Source organism: Mya arenaria, chromosome 5 (assembly GCF_026914265.1).
Source record: "Mya arenaria isolate MELC-2E11 chromosome 5, ASM2691426v1".
Lineage (NCBI taxonomy): Eukaryota > Metazoa > Mollusca > Bivalvia > Myida > Myidae > Mya > Mya arenaria.
In genome coordinates, this window is record NC_069126.1 from 7,210,326 (window position 1) to 7,229,805 (window position 19,480).

At 35.5% G+C, this 19,480-nt stretch overlaps 1 protein-coding gene across 3 annotated transcripts in view; it reads left to right on the forward strand.

Moving 5' to 3' along the window:
• The window catches only part of LOC128234831 (irregular chiasm C-roughest protein-like), a 122,251-nt gene that overhangs the window by 2,951 nt on the left and 99,820 nt on the right, over positions 1-19,480 (forward strand). The window contains exon 2 of one of the 3 annotated variants that reach the window (XM_052949366.1): positions 3,052-3,118. The gene's annotated coding sequence lies outside the window, so the exon portion shown is untranslated. Of the gene's footprint in view, positions 1-3,051; positions 3,119-5,634; positions 5,881-19,480 lie in introns of those variants that run through there. The other 2 variants (XM_052949365.1, XM_052949363.1) reach the window with 2 other exon arrangements.

The window sequence follows — 19,480 nt, forward strand, 5'->3', positions numbered from 1 at the left end:
GAGTGGACATTCTAGTTTTGCTCGTAATTGGTGTCATTTTACGACAATTATCTCATTAGAGGGTTAAGAGTAATGAGAACTCTACAACAATTGAACCAGAACTGTTGATAATCAATTATTAAGTAAACCACTCATTTCGTTCTTTTGTATGATAGATATTGGTTAACATTGATAATGATACTGATAGCACTTACAGTACACGTACAGCTCATGTGTCTCCCAAAACGGGTTGTGCGTAGGTTTAAACTTATTTGATTAACCACGATTGGGAAACAAGTTATTACAGAATTATATTAATCACTCTCATTGGCATGATGTTATGTGAGAGTTTCTTGGTCTTGTGTGGGGGAAGAAACCAAATTGCCAGGAAGATATCCGACTATTAAAATTAATGTCTGGCTTGGTGACCACAAACAAAACTTACATGTGCTGAGGAATTGAACCTGGGATTCCTTAGTGAGAAACCAGTGCTCTAACATCAAGGTGCTAACTGGACAACCTTAGGTTGTGGCTTTAAGGTCAACTAGGGTTATATTTTGCATTTCGCAGGCTAAGTGCAAGATGGTTGTTACTTAATTTCGAAATAGAATTAGCTACAACAGTCTTGTGCTTAAGCCCTTGACTTGCATCTCAGAAAAAGACAAAAGTACTGGTTTTTACCCATGAAACAAACTTATGTTAGAAACATCAGGTTAATAGAACTAAAATAATTTAATATAAGAGGTCAACATTTTATTTTGTCCAATAAAAATGCAGTATTTTCATGTTTTCCAATACATTTATTTCAGTAAATCAGCTGTCAGCCATTATTGATTTTAATCAGGTGAATGGATATAATTAAACAGTGGCTGGCCCATTAAGTAGGTAGTTTACACAATTATATGTAAGCCAACCACTAAAAATATTTTAAGATTGTTTATAGTGTGTACTGACACAAAATAAATGCTCATGCAACAAACATTGCATCAAACCATTTTATTTTTGTAAGTACATTAACTTACATCCTTTAGCCATTACTTAGTTTACTAAATAAACTACAAACAAATTTTGCTATTCATGTTCAGTAAAGCAAAAAAAAAAAAACACACAAAAAAAACGATGCTTTTGAAAGTGTTTTATGGTCAGAGAACAAAATAAATTGTTTGACCTCCATAAGCTGTTGAAACGGCAGCTAATATTGCCTTAATGATATTTGCTTGATGCAAAACTGAAGTCTCATCAAGTGCTTCTAGTCTCTTTAAACCTATTGACCGCTAAATAGGGGTAGGGATAATAACACTTTAGTATTTATATAGCAAAGCTAAATTAAAATTGAACCACTCCAGCTGCTAAGACCCCTTATAGAGTTCTAATAGTCTCGCGCCAAGGTGTCATGTTGACTTAAGGCTTATTGTCAACTCCAGTTTAATAGTTTTAAAGGAAGTATCAATAATAATTAAAATATGGAAGTCTGTCTTTTGTTTGCTGTTTGCCACTCATTTTCAGTAGCTATATTTGTAAAAGCAGGTGTTTGTTTCACACAAAATTTAAGTTAAAATGTTTATTTTCATAATTTAAGTATTAAATATTGTGGTTTATCTTATAGCATTGAGAAGTTAGTTGTAAAGAATAAGTCAATTATTTTTTGCCAAATTGTTTAAGGATTAACATCAGCATAGAATTATCAATCTTGATTAGGGAAAATAGCTAAAGTTGTGCTTCGATTGCCACAAATCTACAGTGTAGCTGCCATAGGTAAAGTTGTGTTTCAATTGCCACAAATCTACAGTGTAGCTGCCATAGGTAAAGTTGTGCTTCAATTGCCACAAATCTACAGTGTAGCTGCCATAGGTAAAGTTGTGCTTCCATGCATTGCCGCAAATCTACAGTGTAGCTGCCATAGGTAAAGTTGTGCTTCAATTGCCACAAATCTACAGTGTAGCTGCCATAGATAAAGTTGTGCTTCCATGCATTGCCACAAATCTACAGTGTAGCTGCCATAGGTAAAGTTGTGCTTCAATTGCCACAAATCTACAGTGTAGCTGCCATAGGTAAAGTTGTGCTTCCATGCATTGCCACAAATCTACAGTGTAGCTGTCGTAGGTAGAGTTGTGCTTCCATTGCCACAAAACTATAGTGTAGCTGCCATAGGTAAAGTTGTGTTTCAATTGCCACAAATCTACAGTGTAGCTGCCATAGGTAAAGTTGTGCTGAAATTGCCACAAATCTACAGTGTAGCTGCCATAGGTAAAGTTGTGCTGAAATTGCCACAAATCTACAGTGTAGCTGCCATAGGTAAAGTTGTGCTGAAATTGCCACAAATCTACAGTGTAGCTGCCATAGGTAAAGTTTTGCTCAAATTGCCACAAATCTACAGTGTAGCTGCCATAGGTAAAGTTGTGCTGAAATTGCCACAAATCTACAGTGTAGCTGCCATAGGTAAAGTTTTGCTCAAATTGCCACATATCTACAGTGTAGCTGCCATAGGTAAAGTTTTGCTCAAATTGCCACAAATCTACAGTGTAGCTGCCATAGGTAAAGTTGTGCTTCAATTGCCACAAATCTACAGTGTAGCTGCCATAGGTAAAGTTGTGCTCAAATTGCCACATATCTACAGTGTAGCTGCTATAGGTAAAGTTGTGCTTCAATTGCCACAAATCTACAGTGTAGCTGCCATAGGTAAAGTTGTGCTCAAATTGCCACATATCTACAGTGTAGCTGCCATAGGTAAAGTTGTGCTTCAATTGCCACAAATCTATTTAAAGTGTAACTGCCACACACCCGTGAACCCACAACCGTTAGGGTGAAAGGTGGCACCTATATCACTAGACCATTCCAGCCTTACAGTCATGGCATTAGCATAATATCAGGATAAAAATGTTCATACAATAAAATAAAAAAGAAGATACAATTAAACAAAAGCTATTTATCTTAACTATAAGCATTGCATATCAGTATTCTTATCATTGCTGTACATCATTATAGTTATCTTCCATCTTTCTCCAGCCTTCTTATCAGAACAGTTGTCTTAAGTATTATTACATAATTTAAAAGCCCATGTCTGTGTTTCAGGAATGGAACATTTGGTGTGACAAATAAAGCCCTATGTGTCTCTGTGGACTAAGTTGGCATTTGTCAGGTTAGTAAATTACAGTTTGATTCAAGGGCGTAGATTGCCTTAAAGGGACTTGCTCATGTATGTTTAGTACCATATTGTGTGTCATTTATTAAGCAGGAGTGTTAAAACTTATGATACTGACAGCTGGAACCCTTCAACAAATGTCGATATATGCTCAAATATTGTCTTTGAAATCCATGATTTCTAAAACTGTTGCAGAAGAAATTTAGCTGAAAAGGGCTGTAGCGTGATTGGTTAATTGACATTAACATGTGATGCTTTGAATGTTTTAAACAAAGTTTAAAATACCCATCAAATTATGTACGAGTCTCTGTGGCCAAGTTGGATCACTCCCCACTAAATCCAGATTTTCTTTTTACACTTCAATTGTATTTTTTCCGCAATTTTAATAATAAAGAGTAAACTTAAATCAATATTGATTAAAACTCCCAGGCATATGCCTAGGTACGGCCCTGGATATCCTCAATTATCAGCTGCATTTTTCCGTACTCTGACTTGTACATTTGAGGCTCTCAAAGTTGTTTTTATAGAGATTTCTTCGGCTGTCATGAACAAATGTTATCAGAAGTGTGCTTTTTACATCGATTTATCAAATATTATATGCTTTCTGGAGATTTCTCAGTGAAATACAATGATATTTCACCATTCAAAACAGTGAAATAACATATAAATATCCTGCTTTCTTATTCAAATCAAACGTCAGCATCCACAGTGCTGGGACACAAAATCAATGACGCCATTTCCGAAATGACGTCAAGTTCACATACAATTTGAACACTTTTCTGAAAAACTGCAATAAACTGTAATTTGAAATCCTTATATAGGGCATATTATAAAAAGAAAAACAATGTTTGTTTTATATAGTGTAAGATCACAATATATTTCACCTCATGAACATCAAAAGCTTATGTTACACAGTTGATGAAATATATTACAGGCTTTAATACACTGAAACAAAGAATCATCCCCTATGTATACCATACACTGCTTTCATTTGGGAGAAAAAAATTGTCTTTAAATTGGTGAAAGTTGTGGCAATATATGACATAAGGAAAGAAAATAATGAAGGAAAGCTAAAGCAAAATTAAGTAAATATGGAAATTAAATTAATGAAAGATGTAATTATTTAAGTTTTAAATAGATGCGTAGTTACCAAAGACAAATATTCCGTGGTAAATGTGATGTTCGTCTGAGAAGGGACCTTAATCTGTCTGAAAAGAATAAATTTACAACTTGTTGGCTGTGATGGCAATGTTGTTGCATGTTTGGAAAGATTTGTCACATACAGTTTACCCAGGAGGTATTTTTCTATGGCATTCAATATTCTGATATATCAAAGCTCCATTTTGTTGCCAAAAAATAACATTGGACGGGACTGAGGGAATTGAATATACTTACGTTGAAAAATGTTGTCTGAATTGTTGATTTATATTCCAGTACAGACTATCAATTTTGTCGGACGGATGGTCGACTTTATAATTGTCATGATTCAATGCAATAAGGGTCTTTCAACCTCATGTCAGTCTCAACAACTTCAACAACCCCATGACTGTGTCCCCCCCCCCCCACAGTCCACTTAATTTCAGCAACCCTCTCTCCCCTTCTGACTGCCCCTCCTCACCAGTTGCAACCTATCCCCTCCTCTTTCCATTTCTGTTCCTAATTTACTTTCCCCTCTGTTTCAGACCCTGTCCCTAGCCTCTCCTTCTACTGCCAGCTAGCACTTCACATTGCCCCTTCTCCTCCTGTTTTCACTACTACAGCCTCCTTGTCTTTCAGCTTTCTTTCAAGGATGTTCTGAATTACTTATTTCTGCCTCTGTTCCATACCCTGCCCACAGCTTCCCCTCCTATTACCACCACTTTACACTGTTCCCTGTCCCTCCCGTTGCCACTACTCCAGCCTCCCCCTCTTTCTCGCTTTCTCTCTATTAAGTTCTGAATTACTGATTTCCGCCTCTGTGCCAAACCCTGCCCCCACCCTGCCCCCCAGCTCCCCCTCCAATATTTAGTACCGCTTCCCCAAAAAACCCTCTCCATCCCATGCTCTCAATCAAGTTATGAATAACTTATTTCCGCCTCTCTTCCAGACCCTGTACCTAGCTCCCCCTCCTATTTCCACCACTTCCCCAAAAAACCCTCTTCATGGCTTTCTGTCAATCAAGTTATGAATAACTTATTTCCTCTTCTCTTCCAGACCCTGTCCCCATTGCAGCTCCCCCCCCCCCTCCTATTTCCACCACTTCCCCAAAACCCCCTCTCCATCCCTTTCTCTCAATCAAGTAATTAATTACTTCTTTCCCTGACTATTATCGGTAATACATTTCTTTTAAATAAACAACAACAAGCACAAAACAGGCTGGAAATGAAAATGGCCTTCCTGTTGACAAGCAGTCACACATGTTACAGTTTTTCTTTGAGCAAATTATGAAGTAATGTTAGCCAGGTAGGAGGCAGAAATATTGATTGCATATTATAGACGCTGTATAAAAGTGTGGCAGTAGTAATGGTAGAAAACAGGAAAATAAATAATGCCTAATAAAGCATTATAAAGATACATGCGTCGTGTGTGTCGGCAGGTGTTATAAGCTCGGCTTTTATCAGGATTACTGAAGAAGAACTCGGGCTTACGGAAGTAATAAGGCAGAGGTGAAGGTAATCATGATGCAGACAACAGGTTGTTATCATGATCATGGCAGTTGTGATGATCACATATGGGATTGTTCACATGTTGTCTGTAAATGTTGACGGTCAGCTGAATGGGTATTGTTATTTATGTGTATTGTGTCATTTTCAATCAAGTGATTTTCTTTAGACTGGATCTTTTATCATTGGCTCCTTAGATTTGGCAAAATATTATCCATGACACAATAACTTAATATTTATTCATTTAGACTTTAAACTCCTCATGGAATATCAAGCATACACACCCTGATTACATTATCATATTTACTCATTTGTTTCAAATTAATATATCTAGGAATATTGTCATAAATTTTGCACCAGTTATGGTATTGACAGCCACTTCAAACTGATGCAACGACGTTAATGTTGTCATAGCTTTGGTGCCGTGCATTGGTAGCCGTATCGGTCAAGAATGGTATTTTTTTTTCTATAAATATATACCTTATATCTTATTATGTATATAATTATATCAAAAAGAAATACCCGCCCTGACCGATATTGCCACTTATGGCATTCAGCAGTCGATTTGGTAATACTTAGATAAGTTGTCCACTCATTATCGTTTGGCTAGATGACTCATAAAGACGATTTGATTGGCTAGTAGTTATTATTGGATAAATATTAACCAATCAATTATCCTTTTGGATAACTTTGCCCAAACCAAATACTTAACTCATTTTATACAATTTACTGCTGGTCTGCAGTCAACATCGTCAACTTTGGCCATAACTAAAACGCCTATTAAGATATCCGCATGATATTTCAATGGTACACAATATCAGCAACAAACTGCAAGTTAGGTGTGCATGTATAACGTGCGACGTCAACAAGGCCAACAGTTCCCTTCAGAGAAAAGCATGCTCAACCCTGAAGAGGTCCACCAATCTTTATATACAGTAAATTCTCAATCCACACAGAGCCCGGGCTTTGCTTATTTGCATATTACCAACCATACATACTATGAAAGCACATCCGCCACCTACAGTGGACCGTTACACATGCAACATGTAGCCAAAACCATCTGATTTAAATAATGGTCAAGTTATGTCCATTCCTTTAATCAAAATTAAACAGACTTGCATTGGCGTCCCCTTGCCACACTCTTGTTTGCCGTGCTCTTGTTTGCCTTGCTGATGCTTTCACAGAAAATGGGAGAAATCAGGCAACATGCTATGTCAAAGCTCAGCACAATAGTTCATTAAAGGTGACAGACATTTAAATAATATGATTTTCCAAGATTAATATACATCATCCTTGTGATGAGTTTGGTACTTAACGTTCTTAACTATTTATTGACGTTCGTTGTATTTTCATAAAGAAGCCATAATCTTCCAAAATCCCGAGGGATTCCGTACATTATCTAGCGTCATAATGTTCAATTGAACATCAAATGCACTGGATCTTGTCAGAAATTTCGTATGTATTGCTATTTTAGAGACATGCTGGAATTGATCTGTTTTCGGAGGCTTTAAGACGCCATTGTGTATAACTTTGTCCATATTTTATGGTTACTGGATGATTTGTGTCAGAGACTTTTTCCATGCTATTACTGTCTCTTTCTATTGTTTGTTTTTCGTCTGCCATAATTTATATAGATCTGATCATGACATCATAATGTGAGTTATTGCCAATGGCTGAAAATCACTGTAAAAAGTAGTACTGTTTTCACAATTTAGTTGGAAGTACTCTGTTATTTTGATAGAGAAACTATGACATAACTGATGGAAATGTGGTTTTTGACTGATGCTGTATAATTTACTTTTATCGAAATCAAAATATGAGTTCTTGTGTCTATTGAGTCCATATTTAACAGTTTGTTTGCTGTTACGTGACATACTCAGAAAAATACCTGCGGCCTGAAAGCTTTAGAGCCTTTCTTCTAGTGTTTTTTTTTGTTTTTCATTTCAGAATTAGGAATAAGAAAGTAAAAAAATAATTTAGCAACACTGAGCAAAATGTCCAGAACTTTGTTAAAGTTGACTAGCAACTTCGTTGTTAACTTTTAAATTGAAATATTTGATGATGTGTTTAAATATTTAGATATAAACAAGTACAGCTGAAACATAATGGTCATTCCCCTTGTTAGAAATACAGCAGACAACAAGTGTGTCCATTAAACTTCTAGAGCAGTAATGATATGAAATTTAACAACAATGACGTTAACAATGTTGTTAACTTTAATAAAGTTCTGAGCTGTGAATTAAATAATTTGCCCACTATCTACCAATGTACGTAACACTTAAATTGGGTTACACCAATCAAATTACTTCATTGTTTTGCCTGAGCAATATAATTTTGCTTGTGCTGTCAAGGGGATGCTTTAAGCATTTTATTGTTCAATGAACTTGCTGTAGGCCATGAGGTCTGCTCATCATTCTCTGAATATGTGCTTTTTTGTCTTAGATTTTCCAGGCTTTGCTTTTATGCATTTATAAGAATACTGCATTGACCTTGAAGGGCGGCCTGCACATCGGCCTTCACATCGAATAAAGTTTAGTTGCCCACATAAGTTAGTCTAAATGGTAAATTGTAATTGCATTGTAGTTTTTCAGAAAAGCGTGCCAAATTGTATACCAACATAGCTTCATTTTGGAAATGACGTAGTTGAAATTAAGTTCCATCCCTGTGCTTGCTTACGTTTTGAATCTTAATTGTGAAAGAGCTAAAATGTCAAAACAGTGAAAAATATAAGGTTTATTATATTTTCTCTATTTGAAACATTTGATTTCACTGATCTTAATAATACCATCAACAATATAATAAATGAGAATGAATTGTGATGAGTAAGTTGATATGCAATCTGAACCAAGTACTGTACAATTGTAAATACATTGTTTGCAATATTTCTTAATGTCTGTTCGATATATTTTATAACAGACGTTTTGATTCGTGCAACACCTTGCATCCACATTTATGTCAATAACGCAAATCCAGCTTCGTCTGAACGCCCAAAGAGATTATTTTCTGTTTATGTAAAGGGAATAGTGGTGAACATAAAGTTGGATTTTATGGCGGAAGTCCTTATGTGTGAGAAATTCTATTTAAATGTAAATCCTGCTCATATGGCCAAAGATTAAGGGTGCATCGCTTTATTGTTGTCTTTCTTTCGATCATAAATTTGAATTTACAGCTATTTAAATTTGCATGGTTTTTGCGGTTTTGTGCGATTTTTTTCACTGAATAGGGATATAAGCTCTAGATAATGTTTCAGTGTGTCTGATTTTTCGAGAAAAGAGGTTGAGGTATTGTCAAGGTCTTGTTTGGATTTGTTTGTTTTTTTGCACCATTTTGGAAATGGCTCTCTCTGATTGGGAAAAATGAATCATTTTGTTATTCCACATAAATATTTTTTGTAGATCCATTTTCTTTCTTCAATCACTTTCAATTCACATAAAAAAAATTAAGGGGAGAACTTTATAAAAAAATTTATACATCTGTTCATAGCGGTGTACTGGTCGCAATTTGTTGTCCGATGAATATATTAAGTTAGCCTTGTCCAATCATTACCAAATTTGGTCAATGTGTTTGGACATAATGTCTTTGACACGTTTGATAGCAGACATTTTACTCCAGACTCTTGGCAATATATAGCCCTTAAATTATAGAAATTCAAGTCCTATGACACCCTTAAGTTACAATATTTCTACAATTTGTGCCAGGTTGATTGTCATTGAAATACAGACAAGGGTTGGCAGTCGCACTAGTCTTGTGGGTAAATTTGATCAAATATCCCTATTTATTACTATGATTTTATAGACTGATTACCTGTTACCGCACTAATGTCCCAAAATGCCACCGTCACTGGGGCTGCGGCAAAACCCCATATTGTAAAAAAATGTAAAAAATAAAATATACATACGGTATATTTTTTTTAAACTGAACGCTTTTGTCTCCAAAGTCTCAAAATATGACATCATGATAGACAGCTGATGTCACATGTTTGCGGCATAGACTAATATAATTTTAATCTTTTAATACATTTGGCAAAGAAAGGGGTTAATCGTTCTCTAATTGAATATATAATTAAACTCATTTCATTTTTAGCTTGACTACCGGTATTCGAAGAATATGGAGAGCTATACTACTAAACCCAAGCGTCGGTGTCGGCGTCAGCGTTGGCGTCGGCGTCACCCCTTGGTTAAGGTTTTGCGTGCAAGCACACATAGGTTAATATCCCAGCAACTACTTGAGGTATTGCATTGAGACTTTATACAATGGTACTTAACCATCCAACCTACTTAATTAACCAAGTTTGGTAAATCTACTTTGCATTTAATGCAAATAATAGGCCTTTAATATTTGACTTAGAAATTCTGGTTAAGGTTTTGCGTGCAAGCACACATAGGTTAATATCTCAACAACTACTTGAGGTATTGCATTGAGACTTTATTCAATGGTACTCAACCATCCAACCTACTTAATTTTCCAAGTTATATAACTCTAGTTTGCATTTAATGCAAATACTTGCCTTTTTTATTTCACTCAGAAATTCTGGTTAAGGTTTTGCATGTAAGCACACATAGGTTAATATCTCAGCAACTACTTGATGAATTGCATTGAGACTTTATACAACCACCCAACCTTATTGAATAATCAAGTTAGATAACTGTGTTTTGCAAATAATGGCCCTTTATTATTACATTTAAAAATTCTGGTTAAGATTTTGCATGTAACCACATTTATGTTAATATCTCCGCACATCATGTTTTGCATTGAAATCTAATCTAACAGTGATCCATGCATGTTTCGCCAAAACTTTTCAATCCTTACACTGAAAACGGCGGAATAGTCGAGCGCGCTGTCTCTGTGACAGCTCTTGTTATTTTATATTGTCAATAAACCACAGCTTTTATAGTTATTAGAAGGATGGAAAAGGTAAGAGTGTTCAGGGAAAAAGTCAATTTTGAAAAAAGAGAGCAGACCGTGTTTTCATTTTCAAACACATTATCGAGAATGAATAGGTTTATATGGTTGAGGTAATTGAATTTCATGTGCACAGGCAGTGCAGGAAATGATGCTGGAATTGGATAAAGCGTGATTGAAAATCCGCCTGTAAATCAGTCATAATTGATTGGAAGCCATTGCCGCTATTGTTTTGGAATGAATTGTGACAGAAAGTCGCCCGGGTTTACGTGCATGAAACTTGTTAATGGCCCAGCTCTGTCATTCAAAGTCTTCCAAGCAGGACGGCAGCTCCTTCAAAACCAGTCGTGACACATTCGTTAAAGCCACAAGGTTCAATAAGAATTGGAGAAAGATTACTTTAGATGCAATGCTGCTAATGATTGTTGAAACGTTTCAAGTATGCGGAAAATAAGATAGGTTCAGAAATGGATGTTGGGTGCATTAATGTAGTTCTGAGAATATTTAACATCCAATCAGAATAGCTTGGCCATCTCTGCCATACAACGAGCCTCAAACGAATGCCTGTCATTCATAAAGTAGTTCATAAAATTAATAATAATATTCATTAATTGTAGTGTTTTAACGTTTGATTTTTATTACTAAATTCAAATTGAATTCCAGTGAAGTGTATTTCTGGAAAAATCATTAAGATTTTCAAGGAGTATAGTCCTATTAGGCTTAAATGCTAACTTGAAGTTACTTATACCAATCTTGCTTTGTAGTGTAGTTAAATGTAAAGAATTCTGACATTGTAAATTGTCCATATACATCTGAGACTGTTTTCGAAGAAAAATGGCTGAGATGATTCCATTGATTTGACATCATAAGTCTGTCTGGTCTTCAATGAAAAAAAGTTAAGATAATTTGATTATTGGCACTCAGTGGTGTAGGTTTAACTTTGGAGGAGTCGCTCAAACTTCAACTGGATAACCATATCTAAAAAAGTTTTAAATATTTCACATGAAACCGAGTTACTTACTTTTTGAAGGATTGCCTTAATAAGCTTTCCCTAATGATGAAGAACCAGAGGTGTTTTGCTGGTTGACCAATTTTATATTGCTTACATTTTCACTGCATTGTTTGTCTTTATACATTGGATAATTATGTCATTTTAGCCCACAGTGGTAACTTTAAACCAATTTTATTTTTCTTAGAAGAAATGTTACTTTTTTGTAACGTTGTTTTATGTTCAGTACGCAAGTGGATCTTCCTCCCCATATAAGGAGTTGGGGGTCATGAATCACGAGAACTCAGTGTTATCTTGCATGCAAACTGGTCAATTGACTATAGAATGTATAGGAAAATTATTTAGTGTTGTAAGACTAGAAGAGATCCAGAAGTGCTGTGCTGCTTGACCATCTGAGAAGAACCAAAAATATTGTGCTGCTTGACCAATGGAGAAATACCAGCATTCAAAACTCCTCGGCCATTTTCCATCGAAAATAAGCCTTGATGTATATGAACGGTTCACAATGCCAGAAATCTTTACCGTTTAACTACACTGCAAATAGATCACATAGTAATTTCCATTTAGCAGATAAACTTCTTTAATGACCTTAATCTTTTGAATCTTTATTATTTATGAAACTATACACTTCACTGGTGATCAATTTAAATTTAGTAATACAAAATACACGTTAAAACACTATATATTTATTAAAACCATTATTTAAATTTACGAACAACTAATGACCAAGGAATTCCAAATGAACAACAGAGGTGTTAAACTGCTTGACCAAAAGAGAACAAACAGAAGTGTTGTGCTGCTTGACCCATTCAGAAGTACCAGAAGTATTGGCATCTGCTGAGTTTTTTTCTCTTAATTAAGACTTCAAAATCTTATAAACCTCAGTATACCAAACAAATTACAGCTTTGTGAAATAGCTTGCGTCTTGTTATTACCCAACTGTTTGAGTTGAAAGTCCAGACAAACTGAATTATTCTGAAATTTATGTTTTCTATTCACTGAAATATATAATTTATACAGATTCAATTTAAAAGAATGTGAATTTACCTCTCAAATGAAGATTAAAGGAATACTCTGGAACAAACTTATTACATAGTTATTCAATATTGATGACAAAAATGTCTACATAGAGTTAATTAAACCACCAGACTTCTAAACAAGTCTTGATATTTTTTAATTACACAAACTGTTTTCCAGGAATAAAACAGCATATGGTGGCATGCGCTTTTTCTCTGTAATGGCATGGCATTCCATCCGTCAATGTTACCGTCAGACGTGACCAGGTCTGGGATTTATATAAACGACAGCCTTGCGTGTCTGTGACGTGGTTTCACGATATGTCTGTATTCTTCAAGTAACTACAGTTAACTAACTGTGATCACTGGGCTCATATACAACATAGCAGTCTCGATAATAATTACTTGTATTGCGTTTTATTTGTGTCAGGTGCAAGACCCACGTCCTTACTTCTGACTGTATCACTCCTCCATACTTGACGTCAACCATGATGGGGGCTGGCATGTAAATAGTTTATTATAACTCTCCTGACTGTATGCATATTAGTAATTGCATAATATATTGAACTTGATGGCACTTTTGGGGCATTCGTCACTTACTGTGACACCTCTTGTTTGGAGATACATCCAACTTGCGCCAAGCTCGTCCAAGTCCTGCAGAAATGCTTAACAAATAGCTGACAGTTTCACTAAGGGCTCAATGCGAGACAAATGTTACTCCATATCAAAATAGAAGGATCTACGTCTGTCGTACACTGATCTCTCGAGACTTACTTTCATGAAGTTTCCGTGCTGAAACTATCCTTCAACATCTTTTTGCTGAAGTAGCCTTTTCTAATCTTATGACGAAAGGTGTGAATGGCAATTTTGTCTAGAATAAAAGTCTGCTATATTTGAAAGCAAAATTGTCATTGCATTAATTTACCATCATGGCAGCCTTCCTTATCTTAGCATTGTAATGGCCAATGCTGTGTTTTAATTGTCAGCGATAATAGAAGTTTCTAGAAAGTTTCTAAAAGGACTCGCCTGACAATGATCCATATATTTATAGATGGAACGATAGCATAGATTATGTAACATGGCATTCCGGTTTACGCCTATTTACGGCTTGTTTAAGGGCCAGTTTGTATTGATCGCCATAATTTCTCCAACTTTGTTGGAGACTGGCATCATTTAATTGACAGATGTAAATACTTAATGAACCTCTGGCCCTCAAGTCTAAATTAAGTCGAATAAAATGCTTACTGTTCAAAAAAATTAGCTTCTTTAATTTACAATGCCTTAATTTTCTGTATGAAACAGGAATTTCACTGAGTTGACAATTTTACTTTAATTGAAGTGAACCAAGCAGAAACGTGACATAAGCAGGAAATGATATCAAAGGTTCCTGTGACTGGAAACAGAATGTCTCCTATGGGTGACATGTTAATGTCATAAATGCTTTAAAGAATGCTTTTAAGGCTTTTTTTCAATACAAAACATTATATACAGACACTTTTTAACATTATAGTTATAAGGTAATATTAAAGACCCTTGTTTTTGCTTGTCAGAGTTCAATTCTTGTGGGCCCTGCTGTTTCGATGATATATCTTAGTCATAAACCTTATGCTGCTCTAAGTGTCTTAGTGCCCGGAGGACACTGGTAAAGTTTCAAGTTGTATTTATAATAAACCAGAAGGTCGCCGAACCATGGGGCATAAAGTGCTCAATGGTGACAAATACAAATAATATATCCGTGTGGGGTAACATATTACTTAATAAATTTTATACAAAATTAGCTAAAGAACATCCATACATTTATAAATCAACTGTTCGAGTATCTTATTCTTACTTGTATAAAACAGCCTCCCTTTCAATCCATTAAAGTGCGAAAATGTTATTACCTAGAAAGTAAAGTGATTGGCAGAATCTATACGATGAATGTTCTTATGATATTTTCATTTACATAGTTTATGCCAAAAACGGAGTTTACGCCATGAATCGTAAAACCTTAAGTCTCACGATCTTTATTGAAACTCAGGGTCTTGTTTTGTAACCAGACAAGAGCATGTCTCTTGAAGCAAATTCCTGGTTGCAGACTACGTCCTTTGTCTGAAGGACAGTGTACTATTTTGTTACAAAACTGAAATAAATTGTTGAATCACTAGAGTCTCAGCCTTCATCACGTTACTTCCTTACATTCTGTTTCTTTCCTGTTCAGTAATGTGACAAAATTGCTATGCCATCTCAGATGGCGAGGAATTGACAGACCTTTGTCCTTGTGAAATAATAACAAGCCCCATGGGGCTGTTTTGTCAACGTAATTAAGGGATTATATTAAGTTTGCGAATACAATGAGTCCACTTTTTGGCACGTTTTTGAGGCGTCTGCAGTTGATAGGTTACTTTCTACCAACTGCTATTGATACCATTGATTAACTAAGATGTTGAGATGATATTGATGGAGTTTTGTCACCGCGTTGTCGAATGGTGAAGAAATGTCAACACATTATAATCAATGTCATGTCATTTCAATGCTTGCAAGTCAACTATCAGTGTAACGTGTGCCTCGATTTGCATGAAAATGGACAGCAAATGATGGCAGCTTAATCAGTGATGCTGTCAAGGAATGTTTAAGGAAATCTTTTGCTCCAAGAACTGGAATGATGGACAAATCAATACATGTATTGCAAGTAATCAGTGATGGTTCTTAACTTGTTGTACAATTTGTCATATCAAGTATTAATATACTCTAATGTAGTTTGATTTCTATGCATGCAATGTTTTACGTAATAAAGCAGAGAGGAAAAGTAGAGGGCAGTTATCATATATTTCAAACTTATACTGAATAAGAAGCTACATTTTTAAAACAACATATGGCATCATCAGTGTCTAGTTTAAGTCCAATATAGCTTCACTGACATTTCAAACCTCCTTTTCTAAAAGCTGCCAGGAGCAGTCATGTTCCAAGAAACATGTTTTTCAGTGCTGATGTCTTCCTTAAGGGACATGCCTGATTAGACCTTCATAGTAATAGTAAGATGACATGAATTAAAACCTAATTGATTAAGAATATCGGATGAGAGCCTGTGGGCGGACCTTTAAATACCTGCAAAAGTTGAAATTTTTAATGATTATATATAAGCCTAGAACTTTATGATTGCCTTTCTGCAATTTCATTGGTTGTAAAGCTAGGCTGTATTCTAAGCTGAGTTAGAATCATTCTCAGCTAGTCTTAAAGTTTAGGTATTGACATAGCGTATGGTTGGTCTTTCGCGTCATGCAATTTAGCATCAGATAACAGTTACTATAAACTTGTGCTCTGGTCAAATATATTTCAAGATATTTGCAGGAAACTTAGTAAACATGTTACCAGTGACAAATCTTAGTACATCAGAACTTTTATAAACTACGATTTTAAATTTTTGTATATCTCAATCCAGTCTCGAATGTCTTGCTGAAGTGTATGATATGATATGTCTGTTGATTAACTTAGGAGAATAAGGGATTCTCCATTACAGTGCTTGTGATTCCCCCCGATTATACCCCCGACAAATGGAGTTTGAAGGGCATATATTGAAGTCACCCTGTGGTCTGTCGATCGGTCAGCCTGTCGGTTTGTCGATCTGTTGCAATTTTCCTTCTCCAAAGAATAACTTGAAAACAACTGAATGAAATTTGATTATAATAAAAGGGTCAGTGCAATATATAGTAACTATAACTCTATTTCAGCTAATTACAGAGTTATTGCCCTTAATTGTTCTTGTCGGGAGCATAACTTGTTTAAAATATCTGCTGCAATTATATTTCAGACTAAAAGACATTGATGTGACTCACTCCGCAAAGTAATTCTTGGATACAAATTATACCATGGTAATAGCCTCTAATTTTGTTAAAAGGACCATTGCAAGCATGAGGGGTTTTATTGGATAGTCCCTAATAAAATCTCTAAGCTCATCATTTTCTGTACATGAGGACCATTATTTAATTTTGCAAACATTTCCAAATTAGGCCCCATTTTCCGAGGAGTGTTTGGTAATGGCACATCTGAAGAACTTGCCGTAAAAGAAGCTGTAGGATTCAGTACAACCGGATGTAAACCACTGCTTTAAGTCAGGATTTTATTACTTCGACCCATACAAGTGCTGATTTATGGCGCGATTTCCTACCCTAAATATGTTTCATTTGTTTGATAGCGTCCTCCATATTCCTGGAATTCCATCATCTCTGTGAGTATTAGTTGCATTTTGGTAATGAATTTCCCCCATATGTGGACGATGATAGTCAGTTTTATGGGTGTAATACTCATCTCACTGAGGTGGAGACATTCCTCAATAAGGATGTACTCTTTTCCTACGTTTAATAAAAGCGCTGAAAGCGTTGAAAGGCTGTTTGCGCGACAAGCATGATTTTGCTTGTTTAACAATTCTATTCACAGGCAATTCTTCAGGCAATGAAGATCAAATCAAAAAGTGAGTGACCCCAAATTATAACTGATGAGTGCCTATAATAACCTAGGAATAGGTAATGTAAATTGATATTTTTTTAATACAATTTGCTATTTTCATAGCAGTTACTGTTTAACCTTTACTAGTATGTATGATCATTGCTTTCATCTTGCAAGTGTATTGACTAGTGTAAAGTTAGTTATGTGAAACGTGATATTGGCTGGGGACGTTTTGACATTTGTAGGAGATAAAGTAAGGCAGGGTCTTTTAGTCAATGAAGTTTCATTTTCTGCTAAATTATCTATATTTATCTACTGGCCACGGTTACTCACAGAGATATATTAAAGATTCTTTGGCTTGCTTTAAATTCACATTCATGTTGCATTTTTATGAACATATTGAACTAAAGTGGGTCCTTTAATTCGCTCTATTTTATATATAATCCATAAAAAAAAACATATGTCCTATTTTATAACCTCGGCGCATTAATTCTTTTTAACATGTCATGTCAAAAAGTTGATCTGAAAATACCGAATGCCAACAGCTTAAAAAGGAACAACTAATAAAAAGTTAGTTTGGCTTTACACAACTGACTCACAAAATTTCTTGAGATCAGAAGTTTTTTTTAAGCCTCTGTGTTGATAATAATTTTGTCAGCTTCCAAATTCTTAATCTAGGCCATGACAGTTAAGGTGGTCAAAATATTCATATAAAAATTGGTACGTTTGTTACGCAATCAAATATGTACATGTGCAAAGATTCATTTTAGTTGAGTATTCCGCAAGCTTTTGAAGCAGCAACAGTACAACGTGTTGTTACTTTACCGCATGCGTTGTTCAAGTCACAGAAATGGAAAAATAGACCCACGAAAAGACCCCCTGCACATCTATTAGATCATACATGTGTTATGCACCAGTCAATTGTAACCAAGGCCCCACCAGGTCCAGGGAATAGTGGGAACTTTGACTTTTCGGTCCAGCCAAGCCCGGGTAAAATCTCCGCCCCGCAGGACGAACTGATGGTAAAATCCCCGCCAAATGCCCCTGCATCCCAGGGACCCTAGGTTAGGCCCATTCCCCGCTATATTTAGCACAAAAATAAAACCAACGCATTCACCTGGTACTGTTACATGATTGACTGGTGCATTATAGAACATAGGGTATTTCTCTGTGTGCAATTGTATATCATTCTGTAGAATGGCACTTTCTTCTAAGCTTCTGTCCTTCTCAGGTCAAGCTTTTGTCATTTTATAATTGTCATTTAATTGTCAAGTACATCTATATTTTAGAGCTGAATTGTTGCATTCTACAGAAAATAGAACGGGCATACCTGGGCAGCAGGCAAAATTAGACTCTTACTTATTTGGTGTTTTTGATGCGTTCGTCAGAATCAAACGATGTAAAATTAATTAACAGAAAATTTGAAAATCCATGTCAATAGCCCACACAAAAATACAAAAGCACACCAATTACATTTTCTTATCAATCTTGGATAACTTTCACAGAATCGCTTGAGAGTATAGTGTCACATTCAAGGTCTAACTGAAGCCCATGGAGAATTTTATGACTGCTTTAAAACCAATGGTTTGATTGACAATAGAGATTTATGTCCAGATTCCTTGAACATTTTGATTTGTCAAAGTGAGCCTTAATGAGATTTGCCATTTTTGTCATTTTCTACCACTTTCTCTCTGATTCTAAGGTTGTCAATGCATATAGTTTTCAAAGCATTATCAGAACATTTTTATGTATCAGATTTTCGGCTGTTAAAGGCCCATTAGCTCTTGATGTAATCAATTACATCTGATTTGTTTTGGAAAATGTATCATTGTCACAAGTTGTAACATGAAATGAGTATCATGAAATTATTCACAGAAAAGGAATTTCAAATAAACAATAAATAAAAATGCCAGCAGCCGTGAGGAAGCAAACCAGGTCCTCTCATTTGGCAAACATATTAGACATGTGCAGTATCCACTATACCACAGTGACAGGAGACTGGCAATATTAAGAATGCTAACTGATTATTTCTTGCTTCAAATGTCACCAAAAAAAAGTTTTCATGCACCTTTCTAGATATAGGGCTTCACTCTCCTCAGAACTATTTATATAAAGACCGATTTGACTATTAACATAATCTGAATCACTGCACGCATATCCATGACAACCAGGAATTATCACATATTCATACAAATTTATTTTCACTACGCACAAAAGAGTTCCAGCAAAAAATACATTTTTTCTTAATTTTGTTTAACTGAGGTGTGAAAAAAAGCATCTATCATAGCCGCTCGTGTAAGATAGGTTTATCTCCCACCTCAGATAAATAGATCCATTAATTTAACCATGCTAGAAATTCTTATCT